This window comes from Arvicanthis niloticus, chromosome 23, assembly GCF_011762505.2.
Source record: "Arvicanthis niloticus isolate mArvNil1 chromosome 23, mArvNil1.pat.X, whole genome shotgun sequence".
Classification (NCBI taxonomy): domain Eukaryota; kingdom Metazoa; phylum Chordata; class Mammalia; order Rodentia; family Muridae; genus Arvicanthis; species Arvicanthis niloticus.
The window spans coordinates 10,205,533-10,233,482 of NC_133430.1; the positions used below are offsets into that span (position 1 = coordinate 10,205,533).

The 27,950-nt window shown below is 43.4% G+C and overlaps 2 long non-coding RNA genes across 3 annotated transcripts; one reads left to right on the top strand and one right to left on the bottom strand.

Annotated features, from left to right (window-relative positions):
- Positions 1–2,744: 2,744 nt before the first annotated feature.
- Positions 2,745–10,590, bottom strand: LOC143436614 (uncharacterized). Its single transcript, XR_013106511.1, has 3 exons — positions 9,965–10,590; positions 3,589–3,663; positions 2,745–3,039 (listed from the first exon to the last, which is right to left on the bottom strand). It is a non-coding gene; the product is annotated as an uncharacterized LOC143436614 (long non-coding RNA).
- A 7,593-nt stretch (positions 10,591–18,183) lies between these two features.
- Positions 18,184–22,109, top strand: LOC143436790 (uncharacterized). 2 transcript variants are annotated; one of them, XR_013106622.1, is made up of 2 exons: positions 18,184–18,342; positions 18,873–22,109. It is a non-coding gene; the product is annotated as an uncharacterized LOC143436790 (long non-coding RNA). The 2 variants fall into 2 exon arrangements; XR_013106621.1 differs by lacking the exon at positions 18,184–18,342 and adding an exon at positions 18,349–18,592.
- The last annotated feature ends 5,841 nt before the right edge of the window (positions 22,110–27,950 follow it).

Here is a 27,950-nt window from a genome sequence, read left to right on the forward strand (position 1 = left end):
CAGCTTGAAGAAGTTAAAGAAGAGTCAGCGCCCCTATTCCCTGAGCTTGGGGACTAATGTGGTTAATAATGATCTGTCTTTCTAGGGACAAGTAGTGGTTTTGTTGGAACAGGGGGGATTAGCTAGGACTTACTGCATAGTCACAACCTACTGGTAGAAATCTGTATAATTATTATCAAGATGAAGTTATAAATTCTTAAATGGTACAAAATTTACTTTGATCTCAAATTTAAGGTTTTCATTGGTACGAGCCTCTTATTAATATAAAAATGAGATGAATATTGATACACTCATGGGCATTGTGCCTGTATAACACATTTAGGAATACAATGCCTAGACCCAGCCCTTTTTTAACTTTTTTAACTGATTTGGGATGGTTAACCTATGAGTTAAGGGACTATAGCAAATTCATATTTTTGAGTTTATTGTTAGGGTGCTTTCCATATTTTACTTAGAAATAGCCGAGAGGAGTTAACAGAAAACAGTCCAGGTTACCTTACATGGATAGTTGGTTTTCAAAACATCAGAAGTCCATAGAACTGATGCTACAAATATTTATATATTAATGTTCATATTGATTAGAGACCTGTCTGCTCCTGACAGCTTCCTGTCATGGATTCTAAGAAGAAATTGAGCATCCTTGGAGTTACTCCAGTTGTGTGGTAACAGCCACTAGGCAAGAATTGCCTCTCTCCATCTACAGACAAATTACTGTCCAGAAAAGGACACACATGCAGAATAGTCGACTGATTATATCTGCCTAGACAGAGTAATCAGTCCTTAATAATCCTGCATCACCAAGGTCTGTCAGATGATTCTGGGCCAACGTTCGGTAGTATAGGGGCTTTTCAGGTGTTCAGAGGTCTCTATAAATTGGCTAAGTTTTAGAAGCTATGCTTTGTGCTTCCCACAATTATAGCTAACTCAGTCATTCTGGATTTCTGACGGGGTTGAAAACTTATAGCTATTTACCGTAAGAGAAAAGATTTGAGTGGATGGTAGTCAGCTGACATTCATCCTAAAGCCAGGTTCAGAACTAAATGTTTTAGTTAGGATAGATGACAGAGGTGCTGGTTAGTCAACAAAATGATGGACTGGGTATTAGGACTATCTTGTACCTCACTGGTACAAATTGGCATAATTATGCTCTAATTGTATTTTGAGAGAAAAGTTTCATTTTAACAGGAAGGGTGATGTGTAGGAGGAGCTAAGGTAGGAGGAGTACTGAGAGCAAGAAAAGAAGTAAGAAGAGGAGGAGAAGAAGGATAGGAGAAGCTAGGTGATGAAAGAGAGAAAGAGGGGGGAGACAGGGAGGCAGATATTCATGTATCTCCACCAGTCAAAGATAGTTGTTATATCTAGGTCGGTCAGTGGGTTACACCTCTGATTGAACAATTCCAAACTTATAACGCTTATGATTAACATTATTTAAAAAAATGTATAAATGCAAAAAGGAAAAGGGGGCATGTGATAGCGGTTTTCTAAGGGGGGTGGGGGGGGAATGGGGAAAGGGGATGCCATCTGAAGTGTAAATAAAATATCTAAAAAAAAAAAAAAAAAAGACTCAGGAGCCAGATGCTGGAACAAGAGCTTGCTAGCTCAGAGAGACAGAGGAAGCACTCAGCTGACCTTCCTTCTGGGTCAGCCATCCCAAAAGGATGCTCTCCTTCTTCACACCATCTCTAAAACCCCTCAAACTCAATGTCCTTCCTTTTTATTTCCTGTGTGTCTCTCTATCTGTCCTCCTGACTTCCTCTAATTCTCTGTTTTTCCTCTGCATTCACTCGCTGTCCATTGGCTGCTTACTCCGCCTCTTGATCTATGGTTGACACTATTTAATTCTGTCTTGGATTAAAGGTTCGTGCTAGGGCCGAGCCACACCACAACTAAAAACAGGTCTTTTCAGTAAACAGTGCAGTCTCAGGGATCACAGTGTGATCAAATAAACTGCAACATTTCCCCCTTTTTGTCTAAATAAGAAGGAAAGATTTTTAACTCTAACACAGTAAAACTACTTACAATAATGAAGCTATTTCTGCCAAGCTCTCCACAATGTCTAGTTTAGTTGTTGTTTGGCAACCTTAAGATATTTCCTTTTCAAAGTTCTGTAAAATGTTTGTGTCTATCTCCTAGAAACCCAGAGCAATTGGAATGTCCTGAGCAGTTTGTATTCCGAAGCTGAGCTTTTGGTGGTGTTTGTCAGCTTACTGGCAATCCTGGCTAGGTAGAATACAGAGGTGTCAGTGTTTGCACAGAACCTAGCAGCAGAAAGGGCATGGGGCAGTTGGCCAAGTGGTTAATGTTACCACAATCCAGGTGGATTCATCATTGTAGGGCCCTGCCATCTTCTCAGAGACCCTAAAGGCTACTGTTAAGAGTGGTAGAAAACTTAAACGTTTTAAATCCATGTTTAACAAATCTCAAAAAAGGTTTGAGGACCACAATCTATTAAGTACATCCAAGGCACATGAGGTTTGTTCCCAGTTGTTTCAGGCTCAAACCTGAAAACACGCACAGGAAGCTGGGTGAAGCTTATTTTTAGGATTAGTTAGTACTATATAAATAGTTATATATTAGTTAATATATATATATATATTATATATATATATCACATTTTGAGATATTTATACCCTAAGAAAAGTTATAGAGAGTCAAATGAAAACCAAAATATTATGAGATTAGTGGCAATAGAATAATCCCTTATTTTTGTGTTGTTCTGTCCCATACCAGACAGTTCCTCTGATATGAAATGGAGATGCTGGATTTTCCTTTACCAAGGAAATGTGTGGGTTTAGAGAAGGAGAGAACCACGCTCCAGTCCCAAAGCCCACTTTAAGTTTTAATTGAATTGGGACCACATAAAGACTGTACGTCCTTTATGTCTGTAGGGGGCAGCAGAGAAGAGCGGCAGGTGGGTGATACCACTTGGCCAATTTACTCTTTTTCTTGGGACATTTTCTCTTGATGGTATGTCCTTTTTCTTCAAATGTTTCACTTGTCCGGCATCTCCAGGTTCCTTAGTTGGATGTTTTCATTCTCCTGGAAAGACATAAACAAAACCTTGTCCCAAGCCTCGCTCTGAGAGTTCCCTATTTGGCAGGTTATCTCTTTCCTAGGACAAAAGGTTTATTGGCAACAACAACAACAAAAAGTACTATCTTTCAAATGAAATTTTAAAAATTCTTTTGAAACTAAATATACCTTAGTATGTGTGGATAAATATACTTACATTCCCCCTCTCTGTTTATATATAAACTCAAGGTTTAAGTGTATTTATTTTTAGATCACAAAGGACATTCACTTTGAATTTCAGCCTGCCTTTCACAAGCAGCTTTTAAATTTAAATCACTGCAGTCCTTATGAGGCTGCCTCTGCCTCTGTAAGTGTTGGGGTTAGAGGTGGCTATGGATTCCTTATAATAGTTATTTATGTGGGGTTATATTGGTTTAATTTAGTTCTGCATTTCCCAACTTTTTTGTGTTGGGGTAAACTTCCGAGTTTTGGGTTCTTGAGATTTTTTTTTTGTTGCTGCTGCTGTTTTGTTTGTTTTAATGTATAGAAGTACACTGGAGCTGTCTTCAGACATACCAGAAGAGGGCATTGGATCCCATTACAGATGGTTGTGAGTCACCATGTGGTTGCTGGGAATTGAACTCAGGACCCCTGGAAGAGAAGTCAGTGCTCTTAAACTCAGAGCCATCGCTCCAGCCCCCAACTTTCAAGTTTTTTTGAGTGTGTAATATATCATCCTTGCTGATTTATTCTGAATTTGTTCCCTGGCAAATTTTAATATTCTGGTCTTATTTAAACATGGTGCCAATTTGTCTACTACTATTTCATTATTTTTAGCCATTTTGTCAAATTTGGTGTCTTTGTTAAGTTTTCCTAGGTTTTACCATTTCCATTCATGCCTCCCATGGCCAGATATCTTTGACAATTATCTGCTAGTTAGGGGTTTTCCTTTTTGACGACCATATAGCGATACCATCGTACGCGCAGCCTTAACTGGAGAAGACAGAGATTTTCCTTTTGCTTTCCTAGTTGTTCATCTTATAGCCAATGGTGTGGCACTGGTTTTGTGATTTCCTCTTCAGTGTTGGGCATTCCCACCCCCAGCCTATAAGATGCCACTTTCCATTGGCTTTGGTTCCATCAGTGCCTGGTGAACCATCAGTAAAACGTGCATTAGCCAAATGTTGTGACCACTCTGTGAGTCCCCACAGTTCAGTGAGTGTCTTTTGTGGGAGGGGTGAGCGGTTTAGGGATGGGGATGATGGGCAACTGAGCCATCTCCTCAGTGTGGGAAAGCACAGACCCCTTTACTACCATATCCCGGTCACAGAGGAATTCAAATAGGTACCAGTTCACTGTAATACTTTCCTTCCACGGCTACACCTGGGAAGGATTGTGCAATCCACCATTGTAAGGGGCACCCTTATGACCACAGGGTGGTTAGCAATGACAGAGTATCACCTCCTCCATGTCTTGTAAAATGTTCAGATTTGTTTCTCAAAGAAAGAATATTTATTCAGCATATATGAAAAGTGTTTGCAGTTGAAGCCAACAGGTAAGTGTTGGTGGACTCCTTTTTGCTTTATGAAGAATTCCCCAGTTGCCAATTCACCAGTAAAGATGCTATTCATAATTAGGGCATCATCTGGTTCAATATGGTCAGGGTTGCATGCATGGAGACGAGCTTACCGCCAGTCGCAAAAGCTGCTCTTGGTTCCTGTCCCTACTGGAAACAGCTGCCTTTCTGGTAACTCTGTAGAGGGTTTTTTATAATAATCTGTAAGTGTGGTATGTGATTTCTCCGGTGTGAAAATGTACTGACTGGGAGCTGTATGTGGGTTTTGTCCCTGGTTGGTGCTACCACCACCTGGTTCACTATGACTGAGGAATTTAGAAAATAACTAATTTATGAAGATCTGTCTGTCTCTGCTGGGATTAAAGTCATGGACTACAACAACCCTGCTCAAATATTTTATCTTAGCCCCAAATCTCTCCAACTCTTAGAGACTTAGAAAACAAGCTTGAACTATAGTAACCCTTTGAATTTACTTAAAATATTTTAAAAAAATCTCTTAACTGCATTTTTAAATAACACACAAAAATATCCTTTTTAATTGAAAAGAAAACTCAAAAACTGATGTCCAAGATGGTGCGGGCCACATGACAATCTACAGTCCAACATTCTAAGATGGAATTAAGGCACGTGGTTTAATTCTCATTTCATGCCAGAAAGGCAGATGTGCCTCTGGTAAATTATCATTCAAAATATTATTTTTTATTTTTTCATGCCTGATCAAATGAAAGGCATTTGTTAGTCTTTATGAGTTAGTTTGGACCAAATAACCAAGTTGGCTGATGAAGTATCCCCTCCTTATTAAGGAGGTCTCTCCTGTTCGAATCTAATCTCTATCAGTTTTTAATGGTATCCACAGCTTTTCTTCTCTTGTGGAAACAAAGACAAAACCTCTTCCCCAATGTAACACATATCTCGGTTTCCAGTCTGAGATCAACACATCTTTAACTGGAAGATTTGATTCAGCAGCTTTTTTCTACTATCTAATATCTCTCCATACCTGTTGTTCCTTTCTCATTAGCATTTAAAATTTTAAAGTTAATGAAACTCTATGTAATCTATCTCTGGGAGTCACTATTATATCTTTCTGCTTATTTTTTAATTAATTTTTTAAAACTTATTCACTTTACATCCCACTCACTGCCCCCTCCCGGTGATCATCTCCTCCCACAACCCTTCCCCATCCTCCCTCCCCTTCTCTGAGTGAGAGGGGACTCTCCCGGGCATCCCCGCACCCTGGCACTTCAAGTCTCTGCAAGACTAGGTGCATCTTCTTCCATTGAGACCAGACAAGGCAGCCCAGCTAGAAGACCCTACCCCATGGAGAGGCAACAGCTTTTGGGACAGCCCCCACTCCAGTTGTCCAGGACCCACATGAAGACCAAGCTGCACATCTGCTACATAGGTGCAGGGAATCCTAGGTTAGTCCAGCCCATGTAGGTTCTTTCATTGGTGGTTCAGTCTCTGAGAGCCCTGAGGGCCCAAGTTGGTTGATTCTGTTGGTATACCTGTGAAGTTGCTATCCCCTTTAGCCCCCTTCCTGTTCTTCCATAAGAGTCCCCAAGCTCTATCCACTGTTTGGCTGTGGGCATATGCCTCTGTCTGAGTCAGCTGGCAGATGGGGTCTCTCAGAGGACAGTCATGCTAGACTCCTGTCTGCAAGTATAACAGCATATCATTAATAATGTCAGGGATTGGTGCTTGAACATGGGCTGGATATCATTATTGGTTGGCACCTTTCTACTTATTAATCTTATATTTTAAAGTGCAACTTGATCTTTATATAGCTGCTTGTCCTATAGGATTGTTTTGTGGTATATCTGTAATATGCTTTATGTTGTAATGTGCAAGACACTACTTCATTTTACTAGAGACATATGCTGAAGCATTGTTGGTCTCTTTGTACAGGTGTCCCTGGAATAGCCATAACTTCTGATACATTTATAATTACTGAATCAGCCTTTTTAGAACTTAGGGCTGTTGCCCATTGAAATCTTGAACGTATGTTTATGGTATGGTGCAGATACTTTAATTTTCCAAACTCTGCACATGAAACACATTACTTCCTGAAGACAATGGAGTTTGGTTATACAAAGAACAAATAGGAAATTTCCTTGGCTTATTGCCAAGTAATAGAAACATCATTCTTCAAACCTTTGCAGTTAACATGGGGATTCTTATGAAATTCTGAGGCTTCTAGTATATTTTCTATTAATAACAGATAAGTTTCATCATTACCTGTCCTAGAGGGCCTTATAGACCCATATGAAATCTGATATGTGTTATATACAAGGGATAGTTTCTGTTTCTGATTACTTGTAGTTGAATAGTGAAGCTAATTCTGAATCATCTGAAATATGTTTAGTGGTTTCAGTATGTAAAACAATGCTTTTGCATATTTAGTGTCAGTAACTATATTAAGAGATCCAGGAAAATCTAATAATACCATAAAAATTGCATCCAGCTCTGATTTTTTGACTGAAAGTAATAAGGGCTCTGAGCTACTTACTCATTTTTCCTGATATATAACCTGCCTTTCCTGATTTGCCTGCATCAGTATAGAATGAAGGGGCTCCAGAAATGGGTGTCCCTTTCACTATACAAGTGAGAATCCAATTTGTTCTTTTTATAAACTGAAATCTCTTACTTTTGGGATATCTGTTGTTAATCTGTCCCCCCAAAATTATTGCAAGCAGTAACAGGAGGTGTTTGAAAAAGCCGCAGTGGGGGCCAGGTATCTAATTGGCAGGGTGGCTCTGCTTAGCTCTGGACGCCATGTTCTGCAGTAGAATCAGCCAGAGGCCACACAGGCCACAACTAGACCCTTGAGTCGCCAGTGTAGCGGATGGCTCTGCCAATCCACCACGCTGCATCCACAAAGCTCAGCTGAACCCCAGACAATATTCGCCATCCTCCCAGTAGACTGAAGACTCTTAATGCTTAAAGATTATCCAATGGATTTATATATTTGGAATTTTTAATAACACACAAAAATATCCTTTTTAATTGAAAAGAAAACTCAAAAACTGATATATAGCTAACATTTTGATGGAAATAGTTACCTACCCAGGACTGCTTTCAACCCATCCATCTTCCTCCATGGTCCATCGCCTCCTTCTTTTTCCTCCCCTTCCTCTCCTTCTCTCCTCCCAACTCCTCACTCCACCTGCTTCTCATACTATCTAGTTACCGAGCTTCATTGCAAATGTAGCGGGATGGGGGTGGGGGTGGGGGAATCCTGCTACAGCAAGTTTTTTTCCCCAGTGTTTATTTTCTGCCCACAATGAGGCAATTTCAGCATTAGTACAAAGTACCTCAATTTCTGCTGAGTTTATTTCTGCTAATTAAGTCTCACTTTTTTTTTCCTTTTTAGAATCAATTCAGAAACCTTCCTAGGTAGGTCTTTAATTTTTTATTCTCTTTGTGTTGAAATATATCCACTTTTAGGTATCTATTCTCTGTGTATAAAACTTCCTGTGTGAAAATGAGTAGAAGACAAAATTACTAAAATACAACCCACTTCAGATACAAGCTGTCCACGTGGCAGCCTGTAATTCAGATACAAACTATCCACATGGGAAGCCTGTAATCTACCAGAGCCAACTCTCTCTCAGCCTCAGCTGATAGTTTTCTTGGACAGTTTAAGAACTTATCACTTTGTATGGTTTGAAATCAATTACTTAGCTCTTGAGTAGTTAGTCTAGTTGTGGACTATAGCCAGTTAGCATCTCCCAGCAATTTTTGAAATTCATTAAGAGTTTGCCATTGATCTCTCCTGATTTGCTCTTTCTGTGCTTGAATTTTTCTGATGCTGGGGTAAAAGCCTGTTAACTCAGAGAGGCAGAGAAAGCACCCAGCTGACTCTCCTCCTGAGCCCACATCACAAAAGGATGCTCTCCTTCTCCACAGGATCTCCAAAAACCCTCAAACTCAATGCCCCTCCCATTTACTTCCTGTGTGTCTCTCTATTTGTTCCCCTGACTTCCTCTAACTCTGTTTTTTTTTTTTTTCCTCTTTGTTCACTCCATGTCATCTGGTTGCTTGTTCCATCTTTTTATCTATGGTTGACTTTATTTAATTCTGTTGTGGATTAACGATGTGTGCTAGGGCTCAGCCATATTACAACTAGAAACAGGTCTTTTTCAGTAAACAACACAATCTCAGGGTTCACAGTGTGGTCAAATATTCTGCAACACACAGCCTCAGTTCCATCAACTCCACTGCAACATTGCCTAACTGTAAGGTGACACACATTTAGTCTGCCCTGTATCTCACTGCTTCACTGTTGCTAATGAGTAATTTAACCGTGTTTTGTGTGTGATGGCCTGGGAGCATCAGGTAACAATACACAGGTGTTAGAGGCCAGGTGCCATTGGGTTGTATAAAGACCTTGTTACATCATCCTGTTAGCACAATGGCTATATCCTCTAAACACAAATATTATGAAACTTGTCCTCACTGTGAAGTGAAACATAAATATATAAATCTCTGCTGCAGGATATCTGATCACATTGGGAATGCCCAGGTTGTGTTCTGGTGTGGCTTAGCCCCAAGCACACACATTTAATCCCAAACAATGAGCATAAAGTTAGTTTGTAGAGGAAGACACCCATGTTTGAAAGTGAAATTGAGGGATAGACAAAGTGGTGAATCAGAGAAAGATTTGACAGACTAGGATATGACCAACTCTCATGAGAAGAGAGGGGAAAGGGGAGCTACTCTAGGGACAGAGCAGAGAAAAATAAAAAGAGAATCAGTATTACTGGCACAAGTGTACAAAGACAGGTTTCCAAGAAAGAACAAGCTGGTCATAGATGAAGATAAAACGAGCAGAGAATGAGAAGGAGCCATAAGGTTATAAGAGATTGCTACAGTTAGCTTGAGGCCAAGCAGGGCAAAAGTTAGAGGCAGAGGGGGAGAGAGAGAGAGAGAGAGAGAGAGAGAGAGAGAGAGAGAGAGAGAGAGAGAGAGAGAGAGAGAGAGAGAGAAAATTGAACCAGTCAGCCTGGAGCAGAGTTTGAACCAGAACAGCTGAATTGAACCAGCCAGCCAAAGTTCAGAAAGAACAAGAAAGGATGAGCTTATTCCTCAGTAAATCCATAGCCCCAAACATTCTAGGTCTAGATAAGACTTCCAAGTCTAGTCCTAGGTTAGTAGACTGAGGCAGTAAGCCCTGGAAACATCTGCAACAGGAGAATAAAGGTTACATTTATGTATCTCTATATTAGACATGCTACTCAGGCCCTGGCAAGTTGGTAAGCAGAGACTCGGATGGCCAGGAAGCATGAGTGGCAGCTACAGCTACACCAGTGAGTCCTTAGCATCTATCACATATCCCTAGGCTGGGGAGCAGCCTGTGGCATCTGCCTGCATTCCCACCTGGGACCTGTTGTGATCTTCTGTCTTATAGTTCTGGTGTTGGAAGCTGTCTGAAGATTTGGTCCTGTGCGAACTATCCCTTGGTGACAGACACAAAACCAGAATGATTGTTATGAAACCCTCTGATTGCCAGAGTCAACAGCCTGGCTTATGACCAGGATCCAGAGTCAGTGTGCTCCCAGCAAAATCACTTCCAACAAAGAAAGACAGCCTTCCAGAAGGGAAGAGAACTGTATGGAGGGCAAGAACAAACACAGCCTTCAAAGAGCCTGACACAGAGTGCTGTACTCTCAGGACTCAGGAGGAAGAGCCAGGAGACAAGCTCCAAAGCAGCCAGGCTACACAGTGAGTCTCATAAATAAATAAATAAATAAATAAATAAATAAATAAAATAACACCTCCCCATGGTGTTTCATGTATGAACACAGAAGCCAAGCCTGGAATGCACCTCAGTGACATGACTTGGTTTCATTCTTATACAAAATAAATATTAAAAATTAATCAATCAATAAATAATATACATTAGCTAAAAATGACTCTAAGCAGAACTTCCTGCTGTCTGACTCCTAGTCATCCAGGTGGGAGGGGTCCCAGCAGCACGGTCCCACACCGTGGATGTCACCAGGACAGACTGCACCTGCCAAAATGAATCAAAATAAACCCTTCCTATAGTGGCTTTCAGGTATTTGATCACAACTGTGAGAAATGTAACCCAGCAATGCCTCCAGGAGCCCTGGCTACTTATTAACTCAAGTGCACTTAGCCCTGTAGTCTTGGAAAGTCATTATTTGCTGGGTGGGTGAGGCAATAAATGGAATTTGAGCTAAAGAAAAATTGTACCTAGATAATGATGATTGTGACAGATACTGTCAGAGACAGGTCATTTTGCAAGTCACATTAATGGCTATCGGGGTGGGGGTGGGGCAGGGAAAACACAGGCACTGCAGCAGAATTTAGTTTCCATTTTCTGAGTCTCACATCCTGCTGGTTTTGATTGGCTAGATCTGGCAGCACTGTATTAAGAAAATTTTCTGCATTTGCATGTCTGTAGGTATTTGCGTATACATGAGGCCCAGAGACTGGTGTTGGCTGTCTTCTCCTTTCTCTCTGCTTTATTGAGAGTACAGTCTCAGAGCTTGCTGATTGGGCTAGTCTAGCCTGCCAGCTTAATCTGGGGAGTTCCTGTCTCCTCATCTCAAGTGTTGGGACTGCAGGGGAACCACCATGCCAAGTTGAAATTCAAAATCTATTATTATTACTATTTATTATTATTACTATTATTGATATCAATTATCATCATCATCATTGTCACTACTAATACCAGTGTGTGTGCATGATGGGGCAGGTGCATACCACAGTAGGCATTTGCGTTAGAGGAAACTTTGTGGTATGGTGTGGCGATCTGAATGAGAAATGTTCCCCATTGGCACCAGAATTTGGGTCCCAGTTGGTGGTGGTCTTTGGAGAGGCTTAGGAGGTACATCACTGGGGGATGGGCTTTAAGAGTTTATAGCGTCTCCCTACTTCCTGCCCGCTCTCTCTGCTTGGTGCCTGTGGTTGACCATGTGAGCTCTCAGCTTCCTGCTCCTGTCTCTATGCATGCCTACCACTTGCCGCTTGTCTCCTAGCCATGATGGACTCTTGTTCCCCTAGAACCATAAGCCCAAATAAGCCCTTTCCCCATAAATTGCCTTGGTCATGGTGACAGCAGAAAGGAACTAATACAAGCAGTTTCTCACCTTCCACTTTTGCGTGGGTTCTAGAGACTGGACTTGGTCATCAGGCATCACTTCTGTGGCAAGCGATCTAACCACTGGGCTATCTGGCCGCCTCCCGCTATTTGTTTTGCTTTTGATATCGGGTGTCTCTGTATAGCCAAGGGTGACCTTGAACTCGTAATCCTATTCCACCTCTCAAATACTGATACTTTTGAAATGCCCCACAGCAACCAAAGGATGACTGTAGATAAAGTGTAAGTGTGAAAATTTTGAAAAAGTACCCTTTGGGGGCTCAAGATCAGATCAATGGAATAATTCTTGCTTGGTGTATGTAATCTTGGCTTCGCCATCACAACTCCAAGTAAAACAAAAATAAGCAAAATAAATCTGCAAAGGATCCTGGGAATGAGGAGACACCCAAGCTTCTGAAAACCCCATTATGGGTCTCATCAGATCTCTTAGAGACTGCAGGAGCAGAGGCACACCCCTCATTGCGTTTATCACAGAAGCCATCTTGGTGACCTTTAATTACAAGTAATTCTGTATAACCATAACCTTCCTTTTCCTCATTGTTAGCCTGGCCACTTGTTACATTACACATTGCTTAACCACAGTGCCACATCTAGCCAGTTTCCTCCCAGTAGCTCACTGCAATGTCCTTATGCAAGCCAGAAAGCTATGGGACAATGCCTGGATGTGCTATGTTGAAACGAGAGAAGCCTTGAAGGCGACACGTGGGAGAGGGTGCCCCTGCCCACTGTTTACTAGAATCCTCCGTAAGTTAGAGGACAAGTAAAATCATGGTAAAAGTCACTTCCTACACAATGAACCATGAAATGTATAGCAAGCGATGTCTTTACCCTGTGCACAATTGGAGGGCTAACCATGTTGGTACACAGAGCCACACAGGAAGTTTTCTCACGGAAACGCCCAAAGCCCCTGTGATTTGCTGCACCTGGACATTGGGGCCACAAGATGACAAAAGGTTTCTCAACCATTGTAATTGTACAGAATCCCTGTCATGGATATGGTGTTTCTTTGACTATCATGCATGGCATTATGTGGTGTGGATTAATATCTTATCGTCTAGGAAACATCTCTGGTCTAACAACCCTCATGTAAAACCAATCCTGGCTATGGAGATGCTCTTTCAGAATCCATGGTGGCTCACTAAAGAGAATTGCAGAAGGCTTGAGTTAAATGACTAACAAGAGAGAGACGGAAGTCTTTGCATTGGAATGGTGGGGTGGTAACTTAGAAAACTCGCTTCTCCCAATTTGGGACCTCTTCAGCAGTACACAGCTGTGCACATCTCTTGAGAGCCCAGGGGCTCCAAGATGGGAAAGAGTTCATATTTTCTTGGATGTATGTGTCTCCTTACTCTTGTTTCCAAACCTCAAATAGTTGTTCAGGACCTAATGGCTAAACAGAGCTACTAGATAGCCCAACTGGAGTGCAGATTAGCTCAAAGGAGCTTCTAAATTGACAAGGCCTGCCGACAAGGAACACAAGAGCCCACACAGTTTAACAGGAGAAGTGTCTCTGGAGTAAGATGATCCAGCAACTCTTGGGACCCTCCTATCTTTCCATCCATGTTCAACTTGCTGTAATAGACACCCTTCCTACCTGTCATGGTTTGAATATGCTTGGCCCAGGAAATGGCACCATTTGGAGGTATGGCCTTGTTGGAGTAGGTGCATCACTGTGGGTGTGGGCTTTGATACCCTTATCCTAGCTGGCTGGAAGCCAGTCTTCCACTAGCAGCCTTCGGATGAAGATGTAGAACTCTCAGCTCCTCCTGCACCATGCCTGCCTAGATGCTGCTCTGCTCCCGCCTTGATGATAATGGACTGAAACTCTGAACCTGTAAGCCAGCCCCAATTAAATGTTGTTCTTATAAGAGTTGCCATGGTCTAAAAAAATAAACACAGAGTGGGGGGGAATGTGAGGGTGGGGAGGGGATAGTGGGGGGGTAGGTGCGGTCACTGCCTCATAGAAACATGAGGAGGGGGATGGGATGGGAGGTTTCTGGGTGGTGGGAGGAAATGGGGTTAGGGGATAAAATCTGAAATGTAAATATTACAACCAATTTTAAAAAGGGGGGAAAAAAGAAAAGTTGTTAGAACCAACATCTTTAAAAAAAAAATGTCAGCCCCCTGGGGGGGGGAAATTTTTTTTTCTTGATACTAAAACTTGTTCTGAGAATTGTATATTGCAGAATATACAGCCTTGGTGTATCTACTCATCAAGCATACTGAGCAGACCTGCCCAAACCTCCGATGTCCTGGAATTCCATCTGGATTCAGTGAAGACACAGCATCAGAGGCTTATCAACTTACTCTTCCCCCCACCCCTCTTCTAAAATCTCAACGCCCGTAATCAGCTTGAAGAAGTTAAAGAAGAGTCAGCGCCCCTATTCCCTGAGCTTGGGGACTAATGTGATTAATAATGGTCTGTCTTTCTAGGGAAAAGTAGTGGTTTTATTGGAACAGGGAGGATTAGCTAGGACTTATTGCATAGCCATAACCTATTGGTAGAAATCTGTATAATTATTATCAAGATGAAGTTATAAATTCTTAAATGGTACAAAATTTACTTTGATTTCAAATTTAAAAAAAAAAAAAAGAGTTGCCATGGTCAGGGTGTCTGCTCACAGCAGTAAAACCCTAACTAAGACACCACCAAAATGCCTTTTCTCCTGGCTGGCTCACCAAAACTGTTACTGAAGTTAAGGTCAGAGCCTGTGCCTGTGCACTGGCAGCCAAAACAAGCTGGGCTCAGTCATTTGTCCCAAATAAACCAGTTAAAGGGGTCAAACTGAGAGTGAAAAGCAGAGAAAGAGATCCATTCAATGAAGACACAATGGAAAGAGAGACAGAGGGGTTCAGTGACAGCCCTAGTCCACCTTGGGAGTCATGTGAGGGGAAGGTTTACCTGGAGAGCAAGAGACAGTCAAATCTAAGACCTCAGATGCACGATCTCCACCTATCAAGGTCTGAGGTCCAGTCCCATGGGATTCGAAGCTGTAAATCTTCAAACAAGCTGGTGCCATCTGTGTTTGTCTCCCGGGTTTCTGAGTGATTTTTATTTTCTTCCCAGCATGAGATTCCTGGGGTAACTCCAATTTCTTGCGGGTCTGATGTTTTATTGGGGAACACTGTTTTAAACATTGGATGGCCAGTTATCTGTTTAGAACATCTTCTCTGCCAAGGTCAGTTCCATCCCTTCAGGCTTTGGCTCTTGCAGGCGTGGCTGCTCTGACTTGTGTCTGTCCATGGTTATCTGTGCTCAGTTTTCTTGGCTCTAGACCAGGGGAGAACTCTAGCCTGCTGTGGTTTCTACGGTAGCAATGGGACACAAAAGCCACCTGTGTCCCTGGAGCATCTGGAAATAACTGAGTAGGAAACCTGGCCATTTCACTCTTGAGTTTCTGCTTTTAAAATTCACTGTAAGCTGAAATTCTCAGTGGTTGGCATACCACTATTGAAGTGCGTAAGAGTGTATTACGTAGGAAGATATTTTATTTTGATTGTATGTGAATGGGTGTTTCCCCTGCAAATATGTCTGTGTACCACCTCTGTGTCTGGTCCTTCAGAGGCCTGAAGAGGGCTTTTGATTCCCTGGAAATGGAGTTAGAGATTGTTGTCAGCTGCCATATAGGTGCTGGGAATTGAACCTGCCTTTGCTGGAAAAGCAGCCAGTGCTCTTAACTGCTGAGCCGTTGCTCCGGCAATGTGTGTCTGTGTGTTGGAATTTGAGTGTTTGGGGGTAAGTTGGGAACTATGTGAGAGCCATTTGCTTCAGCAAGGATTCAGAAACTCTGACTTTGAGGCAATAAAAGGAACTGGTTTTACTGGACTGTGTTTTTCACACAGCAGCCTTATCTTAGAAATGCTACCTGATTGAAATGTAGTCTTAAGCTGACTTCCTGGAAACAGTTTGGATCTGGGACCTTTGAATATCAGTTCTGGAAATGGCCGAGGCAAAAAAAAATAAAAATAAAAATAAAAATAAAAATAAAAATAAAAAAAATCTGATTACAAGATTTACCAGATAAATAATTTACAAGGTGATTAAAATGTTAAAATGGCCTTTGATGAAAAGGCTCAGAAAAATCTCAAAACTGCTTTACGTTAGGCAAATGTAAAATGTAAGATGGAAAAGATCCGTTTTAGGATTGGCCTGTGTGCACAGGTACTCTCCCGTGTTCCCTGGGCATTGGTCCATTTGAATATTTTGTCAATGCTGAGGTAGGATAATTTTGCTATTAATATAATTGTTAAGCAATACTATATTTTGATGTAAACAGTGCTGTAGAATTGGGTGTATAAATATGTTGCCGAGGGAATTCAAGCTTCCCTTGTTTGTGACCTTAATAACGCTGGAAACTTGGAGACAGACTCAGAAGAATGCTCAAAGACATTTGACGGAGCCTGAGGAAGGACAAGAGGACAGGCAGTCTGGATGTCTTGGCAGCTGCAAGGAAGAGCAAGATGGAGCCGTTTGAGTTAAAGTCGTAGAAAGCAGGCATGCTCGTGGAGACGTCTGTGTGGGGTGGGTGGAGCAAAGGGATAGGGCCTGTTTGAGATTTGGGTCCATATCTGAAGAAGAGGTAGAGGTGGAGAGGGGCCAAAGACTCAGGAAAAGCAAGCAAGGGGCTTCGGATGCTTGCTGCATGGCAGTGGATACAAACTAGTTAAAGAACAGTGGATACAAACTAGTTAAAGAGGGCGGGGCCTAAGCAGCAGCTCTAAGAACAGGCATGTCCTCTCTGCCCCTTTTGACATGTGAGGCTGTGGCTGGAAGCTTGTGTTAATCCCACTGGGTGAGAATAAAATCACTATTGCAATGTACGAATTGAAGCAAGCTTTATTCAGTACTGGCCGAGACAGTGTGGACTCTGGCCCAGTGCATGCCTGGGATCCCAATGAAGGGCCACAAGTTACATTAGCGGGTGCTTATAAAGGCAAACCCACAAGGATACATTACTTCCCGTCGTTGTCCAATCAGAGATACTTTAGGCTTACATACCTCCCACCGACACGTGATCAAACACATCCCAAGCAGTTGGACGCTGTTTTATTTTGTTTACTGAAGTGAAAATACATGGCTCACTATCTTACATGAGAAACAGACGCCCCCAGCATTCCAGGAAGCTATCTGTCCTTGGGGAAGTGGAACTTACAGGTTGGAGGAATTTTTGTTTTATAGGTCTCTTAAGAACAGTAATTAAAACTTAAAGCATGCCTTTAATCCCCGGCACTTGGGAGGCAGAGATAGGTGGATCTCCAGCCTGGTCTATTCAGAGATGGCCCAACCAAGTCTCTGCCCAAAGTTTTGTGGTTTTTTGGGGTTTGTTTGTTTGTTTTTAAGTTGTTTTTTTTTTTTTTTGTTTTGTTTTGTTTTGTTTTGTTTTGTTTTGTTTTGTTTTGTTTTGAGACAGGGTTTCTCTGTGTAGCCCTGGCTGTCCTGGAACTCACTCTGTAGACCAGGCTGGCCTTGAATTTAGAAATCCGCCTGCCTCTGCCTCCCAAGTGCTGGGATCAAAGGCGTGCGCCACCACTGCCTGGTGCAAAGAACTTTTAAAAATTCTCTCTGCTCTCTCTCTCTCTCTCTCTCTCTCTCTCTCTCTCTCTCTCTCTCTCTCCTCTCTCTCTCTCTCCTCTCATCTATGAATATATAATAAAAATCCTCTCTAAAAGCCAGGCGGTGGTAATTCATGCCTTTAATCCCAACAATCAAGAGGGGCAGAAGCAGGAGGAACTTTCTGAGTTCAAACCCAGCTTGGTCTATAGAATGAGTTCCAGGACAGCCAAAGCAATACGGAAGAAACCCTGTCTTGAACCCACCCCCACCCCACCCCTGCTGCCACCAAATCTCTAAAATTGACCCTCTGTAGTCTGTGAATTTCTCTTTGGTTTTGCCAGACAGGAACCCGAAAGCTACTGGTTCGGGGCAGTTTGGGTGCCATGAAATTTGCTTTGTCAGATCCCACCCCCCAAGCTAAGCTCACGAGGAACTAAGAAAGTCTCCCTCATGCTCAAAGGCACTTTAAAACTCAAATTTTCTCATATTTGAAATAGAAAAGAGTCCTGCAAATTGTCCTCTGATCTCTACACATGCACCCTAACATAGACGTGCCCAGGCATAATATGTATGTCCCCAGGCATGAATGCATGTACCTAACATCTGTATGCATGTGCCAGGCATGTATGTATGTACCTATAAACATACACACACACACACACACACACACACACACACACACACACGGGGGGGGGGTAGTTTGGGACAGATTAAAGCACCATATCTCCACTTTAGGACTTTAAACAAAAGAAGTAGTTTTCCCTTAATGTGTCAGTGGGTCTTTGCTAAGCCCTGATACCTCAACCCACCTTCCTTTCCCGTGGTATTTTGGATCCTGTGAAAAGAAGGGTACAATACCATCCCTAACCCCACCACGTGTGTGTGTGTGTGTGTGTGTGTGTGTGTGTGTGTGTGTGTTGTTGCCTAGGAAATAACAGATGGGGTTCAAAGGTAACTATGAAGAAACAGTCTATCTTCATTAGCCTTGGTGCTGGCTCAATTTATAACAACCTGACACAAGCTTTTGAGAGAAGAGACCGTCGATTGAGAAAAACACCTCCATGAGACTGAACTGTAAGCAAAATTGCAGAGCATTTTCTTAATTAGTGATTGTTGGAGGAGGGCCCAGTCCCTTGTGGGTGGGGCAAGCCCTGGGCAGATGGTCCTGGGTTCTACAAGAAAACAGGCTGAGCAAGTCATGGGTGGCAAGCCGGTAAGCAGAACCCTTCCATGGCCTCTGTATCATCAACTCCTGCCTCCAGGTTCCTGCCCTGTTTGAGGTCTGGTCCTAACTTGTTTAAATGACGAACAGTGATGTGGAAGGGTAAGTCAGATAAACCTTTCCTCCACAAGTTGCTTTGCTCATGGTGTTTCACCCCAGCAGTAGATAGAAATTCTTACAAAGATGGCCTCCAAGTCTAACAACACCTGGCTCCTGGTAGCCACCTAAAAGTTTGGGATAAATGTACCATGTAAAATAATAAGATAAAACTAATATGGTTCTCTCGCATGCGCTCTTTTGTGTGCATGGCCACACATAGAATTAGAAAAACAGTTTCAAAAAATCAAAAATTCAAAACCCAACCCTTCTAATGTCCTACAAGTGGTCTCAACAGTGCCAAGACCTGGAGATGCCCAGCACAGCACACCAAGACCTGGAGATGCCCAGCACAGCACACCAAGACCTGGAGATGCCCAGCACAGCACACCAAGACCTGGAGATGCCCAGCACACCTGACCACTGTTGGTCTACCTTGACTGAAGGGAGCCTCAGGGACAACAATAGGCCTAGGTAGAGCACTGAACTATAGCTTGTGCTGAACATGTCTGAGACTCTTAATGATTTGTATATACACACACACACACACACACACACACACACACACACACGCACACACACACACGCATACATGCATGTGTGGCTATATGCATATGCGTGTGCAGTTGCAGCAACACATGGAGACCAAGGGTAGGTCAGGTGTCTCGCTCTATCAGTGTCTGCCTTAATCTCTTGAGACAGGGCCTTTCCTTGAGCCCAGCTAGGCTGGTAGTCGGCAAACCTCAACAGTCTGGTGTGCTCAGCACTCGGGTTATAGGGACAGGGTCAGCAACACCCAGCTCTTTGTGTGGGTACTTGGGGTCCTGCAGCAAGCATTGTTGACCACGGAGCCATCTCTCCAGCCCCAAAGAAGGAAATTTAAAACATCAAGACATACAGGCCATTTTAAACAAAAATTTTAAAAGTCTCTCTCTCTCTCTCTCTCTCTCTCTCTGTGTGTGTGTGTGTGTGTGTGTGTGTGTGTGTGTTCTGGTCTTGAACCCACTGAGATCTGCCTGCGTGTGTGTGTGTGTGTGTGTGTCTGTGTGTGTGTATGTCTGTGTGTGTGTGTGTGTGTGTGTGTTCTGGTCTTGAACCCACTGAGATCTGCCTGCTTTGCCTCTCAAGTGCAGGATTTAAGGTGTGTGCCATGACCACTTGGCCCATCTGAGGCTTTTTAAAGGAAAAGCAGAGCTAAAGGAAAGGTTGGACTGCAGGACTGACCTGTGCACTCGATCTGGAAGGATGCTCTGCACAGCATTAAGTGGCATGGCGGTGCATGTCTGCATTCCCAGCATCCAGGAGGATTAGAGGAAGTGGGTCATCCTTGCCCACACAGCATGTTTAAAGCCAGCCTGAGTTACATGAGACTGTAAAAGAAAGAAATACAAGGGAAAGAGTAACCCAATACCGCTAAAAATGGGCTCTTCTGCAGAGACATTCTGTCCCTCCGTCTTCTTTCCTTGAATGGAGGCAGCCCAGGGTATTAGCTATGGAAAACACCCTCATGTAGGAACGGGCCAATAACTCAGGCAGCAGAGATGCAAGCGACTTTTGGCTCTAACTCACAGCTCTCTCAATCTGCACATTGCTCAACTTTTACTTTGTTATTTTATGAGTTGTGACATTGTTACAGGAAAGATGTGGCAGAGGAGCTTTCATCCCCCAGTTCTGGTCAAAGCTGTTGGGAAAAGAGTTTCCTGGTGGCCCCAGTTTAGCCCTGCAGTTTATCCTTTTAGAATGTAGCAAGCACTGAACCGTTGAGTCTCATGACTGTAGTGACTAAGGTAAGGCCATCCTGTTCTGACTCCCGTTCTGTGTTTGATTAAGCAGTTCTCAGCCCTCAACTCCCATCCTGCCACGGAATCTTGTAGACACATTTGAGATTTCCGTGGCCTTGACCATGGCCCAGATGTGTTAACCAAAATAATTACCATGGACTGCCAGGAATGGAAGTTTCAAGGCTGCTCTGATCCTTTTCTAACTTTGATCTAAATTATGGTCTTTGTGGGTTTTGTCTTTAAAACTCTGTATCCCTGAGCTTGGGCACCAAAAGACTTTTCAGAGGCACACGCTGTGTCTTGGTCTGTCCATCAATTAAAGGTCTTAAAGCTCTTAACTGGCTTCATCAACATGTATCATTACATAATAGCTTTGGACCACAGCCCATCTCACTATGTTTTTGTTTTTTTTTTTTTTTTTTTTTTTTTTTTTTTAAGCTAGCCAGCTCTCTCTGCTTTCTCCAAGGCTGCAGGTGCCAGCTGCCTGTAATGCATGCTGATGAATTAATAAAAGGAAAGAATTTTTTAAAAATATACTAATTAGTAGCTGGTCATGGTGGCACACACCTTTAATCACATCACTTGGTAGAGTTAGGTGGATCTTTCAGTTCAAGGCTAGCCTGGTCTAGCGTGAGTGAGTTCTAGAATGACGAGGGCCACATATAAAGACCCTGTCTCATGAAACAAAAACAAAACAAAATTGACTCATTTATTTAATGTCTGTGACTGGGGTGTACATGTGCCCCAGCCCACCTGTGGCAGCCAGGGGATCATTTGGTGGGGTTGTGCCCTCCTTCCAGCTTTCTGTGGGACCCAAGGACTGAACTCAGGTTGTCGGTCTTTACAGCAAGTTCTCATACATGCTGAACCATCTTACCAGCCTGAAGCTCAGCAAATAAGGGCAGTAGACACAGTAGCCTGACAAGCCAAGCTCAAATGCTCTGCACACAGGCACTTCTCAGCTGCAAGACAGGAGGCAGAGACAGAACACCAGCCAGAAACCCATGAGCCAGCCAACCTGGAGCACAGCAGAAACAAGAGAAAGCCTTCTAGCTCAGAGGTTCTCCGCCTGTGGGTCATGACCCCTTGGGTCTGTGAATTGACCCTTTCACAGGGGTCTCATATCCGATATCCTACATATCAGACAGTTACATTATGATTCCTAACAGTAGCAAAGTGACAGTTATGAAGTAGCAGTGAGAATCATTTCATGGTTGGGGGGTCACCGCAACATGAGGAACTGTATTGAAAGGTCACAGCATTAGGAAGGTTGTGAGCCACTGCCTATCTGTTAAGATTATTCAGTAGAGAGGGCATAGGCCCTCATGAACGAGCACTGGAGAAACCAGAATGCTAATGACACAGGATTGTCTCCTCAATAGAGGACATGCGTACCTGTTTTCTACCCAGATGGCTGGTAGTGGATGCAGTTAACAACTGGGGACATTTGTTACCTGTAGGACCAAGTCCACACCCCTCAGTATGTTATCCCTGACTCTCTAGACCTTTATCTTTTCTTTAGCTTTGGTTTCTCAGTCAATAGAACCCATCCTTAGGGGAGATGCCCCAGGTACTTCATAGCCTGGTGACTTCTATACTATCAGTCAGACCACAGGAGATGTCAGGTCTGTAAGCTACAGAACCCATCTTCATGGTGTATGTCCCATGGACCTTGAAAAAGTTTCCATGCCTTAAGCTTTATTGTACACATGAGGTTGGAATAAATGTTGCCAGAAAATGTTTTTCCTAAATTGTACTGTGTCTTTAGTTTGGGTTTTACTTCTGTGAACAGATACCATGACCAAGGCAACACTTACAAGGATGTGGTGATGTCTGAAGTGAAGAACAAGGATTGTCCCAGCACTCAGGAGACAGAGGCAGGCAGATCTCTGTGAGCTTGAGCCAGCTTGGTTTACAAAGTGAGTTCCAGGACAACCAGGGGCACACAGAGAAACCCTGTCTCAAAAATCCAATAAATTAAACAAACAAACAAACAAATACCCAAAGAAAAGAAACACATGTAGACACAGAGATACACACATAGAAATCCTATAAAACCACAAAAAAAGGTAAACACAGTAATATAGAAGCAAAAGACCTATAAGATAAAACATACACAAGGCATTATGAGACAAAAAAAACCCTTCAAAAATATCATTGAGTTTGTTTTGTGTTGCCCACCTGCTGCCGGACAAGGGGTCAGTTCTTAAGTGTGATTTGTATACCCAGGGAGACTCCGCCGGAGAAAACTAATTTTTCCTTTGTGCATGGTTGTTAATGCAGGGATGAGGGCTTGTATCCACTCCTGTCTCAGTTCTGAGACCACATGGCTTGGACCTGAGCAGGTCCTGTGCATGCTACCACGGTCTCTGTGAGTTCATATGTGCATCAGTCCTGCTGTATCTAGAAGGCTTTTTTCCTTGGAGTCTTCCATCCTCGTTGGCTCCTACAGTCTCTGCAGAGCTCCCTGAGTACTTGGCGGGAGAGATTTGATGACCACATCCCATTTAGTACTGAGTGTTCCAAGGTTGCTCACTCTCTGCACATTGTCCAGTTGTGGGTCTCTGTGTTTGTTCCCATCAACTGTAGGAGGCAGCTTCTCTGAAAATGGCTGAGCAAGACACTGATCTACAAATACAGCAGAGTGTTACTAGGAGTCATTTTGTTGCTCTGTTTCTTTAGCAGAGCAGTGGTGTTTGGTTTTCCTATAGATCTATGACCTGGTCTCAGGTTCTTAGCCATCCAAGCAGTGTCAAGTGAAGATTTCATCTCATGGAGTGGTCCTTAAATCTAATCAAATAGTGGTTGGTTACCTGCCATGGTCCTGTCCTTAGGTCTAATCTGATAGTGGTTGGTTACCCCCCATGGGTGTTAGGTCTGATCAGATAGTGGTTAGTTACCCCTCCATGGTCCTTAGGTTTAATCAGATAGTGGTTGGTTACCCCAACAACGTTTGTGTCACTATTGCACCTGTGTATTATGTAGGCAGGTCACAGTTGTAAATTGAAGGGTTTACACCTGGGTTAATGTTTACCTTTCTTCTCAGGTAGTGTGCAGAGTACCTTCCAGTAACATAAGCACTAGTTAGCAGGGGTGAAGGCTCTGGATAGTCACCAGGGTGACTTCTTTGTGTTCAATGAGTTATGTAGGTGTTGTCTTGGGGAACAGAGCCTTGCCATCATTTTGTGGAGAGCAACCAATAGATTTTACAATAGCCTAGATTGTTGAGGAGTTTCTATGGGGCCCCTTTAGCCGACAACTCAGATGTGACCCTGTAGCAGGATACTTATTCTGCTACATTGTATTCGCAGTGGAGCTCCGTGATTAGGCAGTAGATGAGGAGGTGGGGCTGGGAGAGAAAGAGAGGAAAGGGAGGAGAGAAATAGAGGAAAAGGAGGAGAAGGAGGAGGCTATCAGCCATGGAGAACCACGGATGAGTGGAAAGCTGTCCTGGGTAGCAATTTCTATCAAAAGGTTAGATATTGGATAACAACTCTAATTGTGTGGGCATCTTGTTGATTGTACATTTCTAAATATATAAATCCTTTAGATAATCATTAAGTTTTAAGAGTCTCATTTCTACCGTACTGCATGGATGGCAGATATTGTCTGGGGTTCAGCCGAGCTTTGTGGATGCAGCATGGTGGATTGGCAGAGCCATCTCCCACACTGGCATCTCGTGGGTGCCAGGGCCGGTGCGTCTAGCGAGCCAGAGCCCCGGTCAGAGTTGAGGAGCAGCGGGAACATGGTGGCTGCCCGGGAACAAGCCGGACTGGGCGCTGTTTTCTAAATATCTCCCCTACATGACCCAACCCCGGCACTGCAGATTTCATTTGGTGGTGAGCAATGTCCAGTTGAGGTTTTTCTCTTCCCCATTATTTGGAGATTCCATCGAGATTTCTGTCATATATGTATGTGTTTTAAGAAGCTTCTATTGAGGCAGGTTTCCAGACCCCTCAAATGGGTTCTGCTTTTAGTTTGCCTGCCCTGTAGTTTCTTCCTTACACACCTCTTGCCTCTCGTCTGTAATCCCCGTTTCAGTCACTACTCCATCCATTCGTAACTATGTATTCTATTTCCCCTCCCCCCTAACCTCTGTGTTTATACAAATGTTGTAGTTGGTTTACCAAAGACTTAACAGCTAAGCCCCACATATAAGTGAATCCACACCACATTGGTCCTTTTGAGTCTAGGTTACCTCACTAAGGATTTTTTTTTTCTACTTCTATCCATTTACCTGAGAATTGCATGATTTAAAAAAAAAAGAAAACAGCTAAATAATATTCTATTATGTAAATGGGCCACATTTTCATTATCCATTTTTCTGTTGATGGGCATCTAGTCTGTTTCCGATTTCTGGCCATTATGGGTAGAGCAGCAGTGAGCATGGATGAACGAGTGTCTCTGTAATAGGATGCAGTGTCCTTTGGATGTATGTCCAAGTGTGGTACAGCTATGATTCCTGTCGTAGTCACCATTTACAGTGAAGAATCACCATGACCAAGGCAACGCTTATAAAACAAAATAGTTAATCGAAGGGTGACAGCTTTCTTATGATTTCAGAACCTTAGTCCCTTGATCATGGCAGGCAGCATGGTGGCAGGCAGGCATGGTGCTGGAGAAGTAACTAAAAGCTTCATCTCGGTCCACAGCATGGGCAGGAGTTAAGACTGGCATTAATTTTTGAAACCTCATAGTACACCCCCGTAACATACTTCCCCCAGCAAGGCTACACCTCCTAATTCTTTTCAAATACTGAACTACCTGGTACCTGAGCATTCAATATATGAGCCTATGAGGGTCATTCTTGTTCAGACCACCACATTTCCCATGTTCCTGAGACACTGCCACATTGATTCCTGTATTGGCTGTACAAGTTTGCACTCCCACCAAGACTGGCTAATGAGCCAGTCTCTCCCCCCCACAAATTGTCGGTCCAAGGGGCCACTGGGACTAAACAATATTCATGGACTACCTGAAGAATTTTGGGCTTGGGTGTGGGCCGGGTATCTTACTCCTTCGTGGTCATCCCTGACTGCCCCTATCCCTTGCTCAGGAGAGATTAGCTCTCCAAGATGGGGGTCCACTTCCGCTGGAGAACCTGTCCAGGTCCTTACTATTAGGCTGGAGGATGAGGATGAATACAAATTGTTTGAGACCAAAACCCAAAAGACAGAGGATATTGCTTGGTGGCTGGAAAAGTTCCCTCTTGCTTGGGCTGAAACGACCAGGCTAGAACGTGCATGTCTTCAGGCCCCTGTGTATGTGGTGCTTAAGACCCAGGCTGATCCCGTCTCGGTGCACTGGTACCTGATGTCGCTGGAGGCACGAGAAGGTGTTAAGACTCACATTGACAAGTTGCTTCAACTGGGGGTCCGGTGCAAGTGCCGCTCTACTTGGAACACACCCCTGTTGCCTGTAAAGAATCCTGGTACTCGGGACTATTGCCTTCACCAAGGCCTTGGAACTCTGGACTGGAGAGAGGATTAACATTTACACAGACAGCAGATACCCCTTCGCGACTGCGCATGTGCACGGGGCCATTTATTAACAACAGGGACTCCTAACCTCAGAAGGCAAGATTATCGAAAACAAACCAGAGATACTTGCCCTATTACAGACCCCCTTTAAACCGGCAAAAGTGAGTATAATCCATTGCCCTGGGCACCAGAAGGGTGAGGACCCCATAGTTAGTGGGAGCCGACTGGCAGACCGGGTGGCAAAGGAAGTAACAATGAAAGAAATAAAGACTATCCTCTTGATAAACCACCACCCAGAAGAGAGCCCAGATTGGAACTTGAGAAATGGCTGGCCACCACCTGGATATACTGATTATAAGCTGATTAAAGGGTGTCCCACTAAGTATTTGGACGAAAGTGGACATTGGAAGACACTGGAGGGAAAAACCATCCTACCAGATCATCAGGTCCTTGGCCTGTTTACATAAATGCACAGATATACCCACCTTGGTAGTAGAAAACTAGAACAGGTGATCAAGGGGTCGGGTGTAGTTATTTTCAATCTAGGAAAACTAGCAGACATGATAGCTAGAAAGTGTGAAGCTTGTCAGAAGGTAAATGCCCATCCCCCTAAGACACCATCAGGAAAAAGGAAGGCTAAGGGGTAATCATCCTGGAGTATTTTGGTAAGTTGATTTTACTGAAGTCAGACCAGGAAAATATGGGTGTAAGTACCTCCTAGTCTTTGTAGATACTTTTTCTGGATGGGTAGAAGGCTACCCCGCCAAGAGAGAAACTGCACAGGTGGTCATGAAGAAGACACTAGAGGAGATACTTCCTTGATTTGGTATGCCTAAAACCATCAGCTCAGATAACGAGGCCAGCCTTCATTTCTCATGTAAGCCAGGGACTGGGTACATTTCTGGGGGCAGATCGAAAACTCTATTATGCATAACCATCCCCAAAGTTCAGGGCAGGTAGAAAGGATGAATCAGACCCTGAAGAAGACCTTAACCCAGTTGTCCTTAGAGACTGTTGCAGACTGAGTAATGCTCCTCCCCATAGCATTGTTTAGGGTCAGAAATACCCCTTATCATTTTAATCTAACCCCATTTGAGATCCTGTATGGGGACCCCCCCCACACTCCCTTGACCCCAGCTCTTGACCTCCTCAGAGTAACTTTTCAGGATGACAAGGATCTTATGGTTCGATTGCAAGCTTTCCAATCAGCTCCCAGGAATTGTGGCCTAAACTTAGTGCCCTGTATAATGATGAAAGTGCTCCAGATGTTCCAACTGAGGACCAAGGTGGAGATTGGGTATATGTTAAGAGGCATCATGCTGAAAACTTGGAAGCAAAGTGAAAAGGGCCATTCCTGGTGGTGTTGTCCACTCTAACTGCCATTACCTGCCAGTGGGTAAATTGAAATCTGGTGACATGGGCTGGCAGGAGCTGAGCTGGGTAGTGTAGAGACAATCTCTTGTGCACTGTGTAAAATCTTTCACCTGTCAATAAAAGCCTGGCTGGCCAATGAGCTGAGGTGGGATTAGAAGGTGGGACATCCAGGAGAGAGAGAGAAGAATTCTGGGATTGAGACAAGCACAAGGAGGTTTGCCCTGACACAGAGGAAGACGGTTGCATGACACTGAGGACCAGGTAACCAGCCAGGTGGCATGACTTTGAGTACATTAAATGGAATAATTGAGTTACAAGCTAGGGGAAGTGAGTCAAAGTTATTGGCTGAGGCATTTAGAAGTCCCAGAGTCGTTATTTGTGGGAACTTAGTGTGTGAGAAGGAAAGTCTGTGGGTTACAGTGTAGAGTGCCAGGCAACTTTGGAACATCAAGATAAGACATGATGTATATATATATTCGTAAATCTTATTTGTCAGGTTTAGACCGAAACTTCACTCATATCATCAAACAAGATTTATGGCTAGGTGGGTAAGGCCAGTTGTGTTTATCCTAACATTTGGGCAAATAGGGCCCGTTGTTATATACCTGCCTGGAATGCAACCCTGTATGTAAATTTGAGTTTCAAAATAAAACTAGGGCCAGGTGTGGATGATACAGACCCTTTAGGATCCCAGCACTCAGAGACAGAGGTAGGTGAATCTCTGAGTTT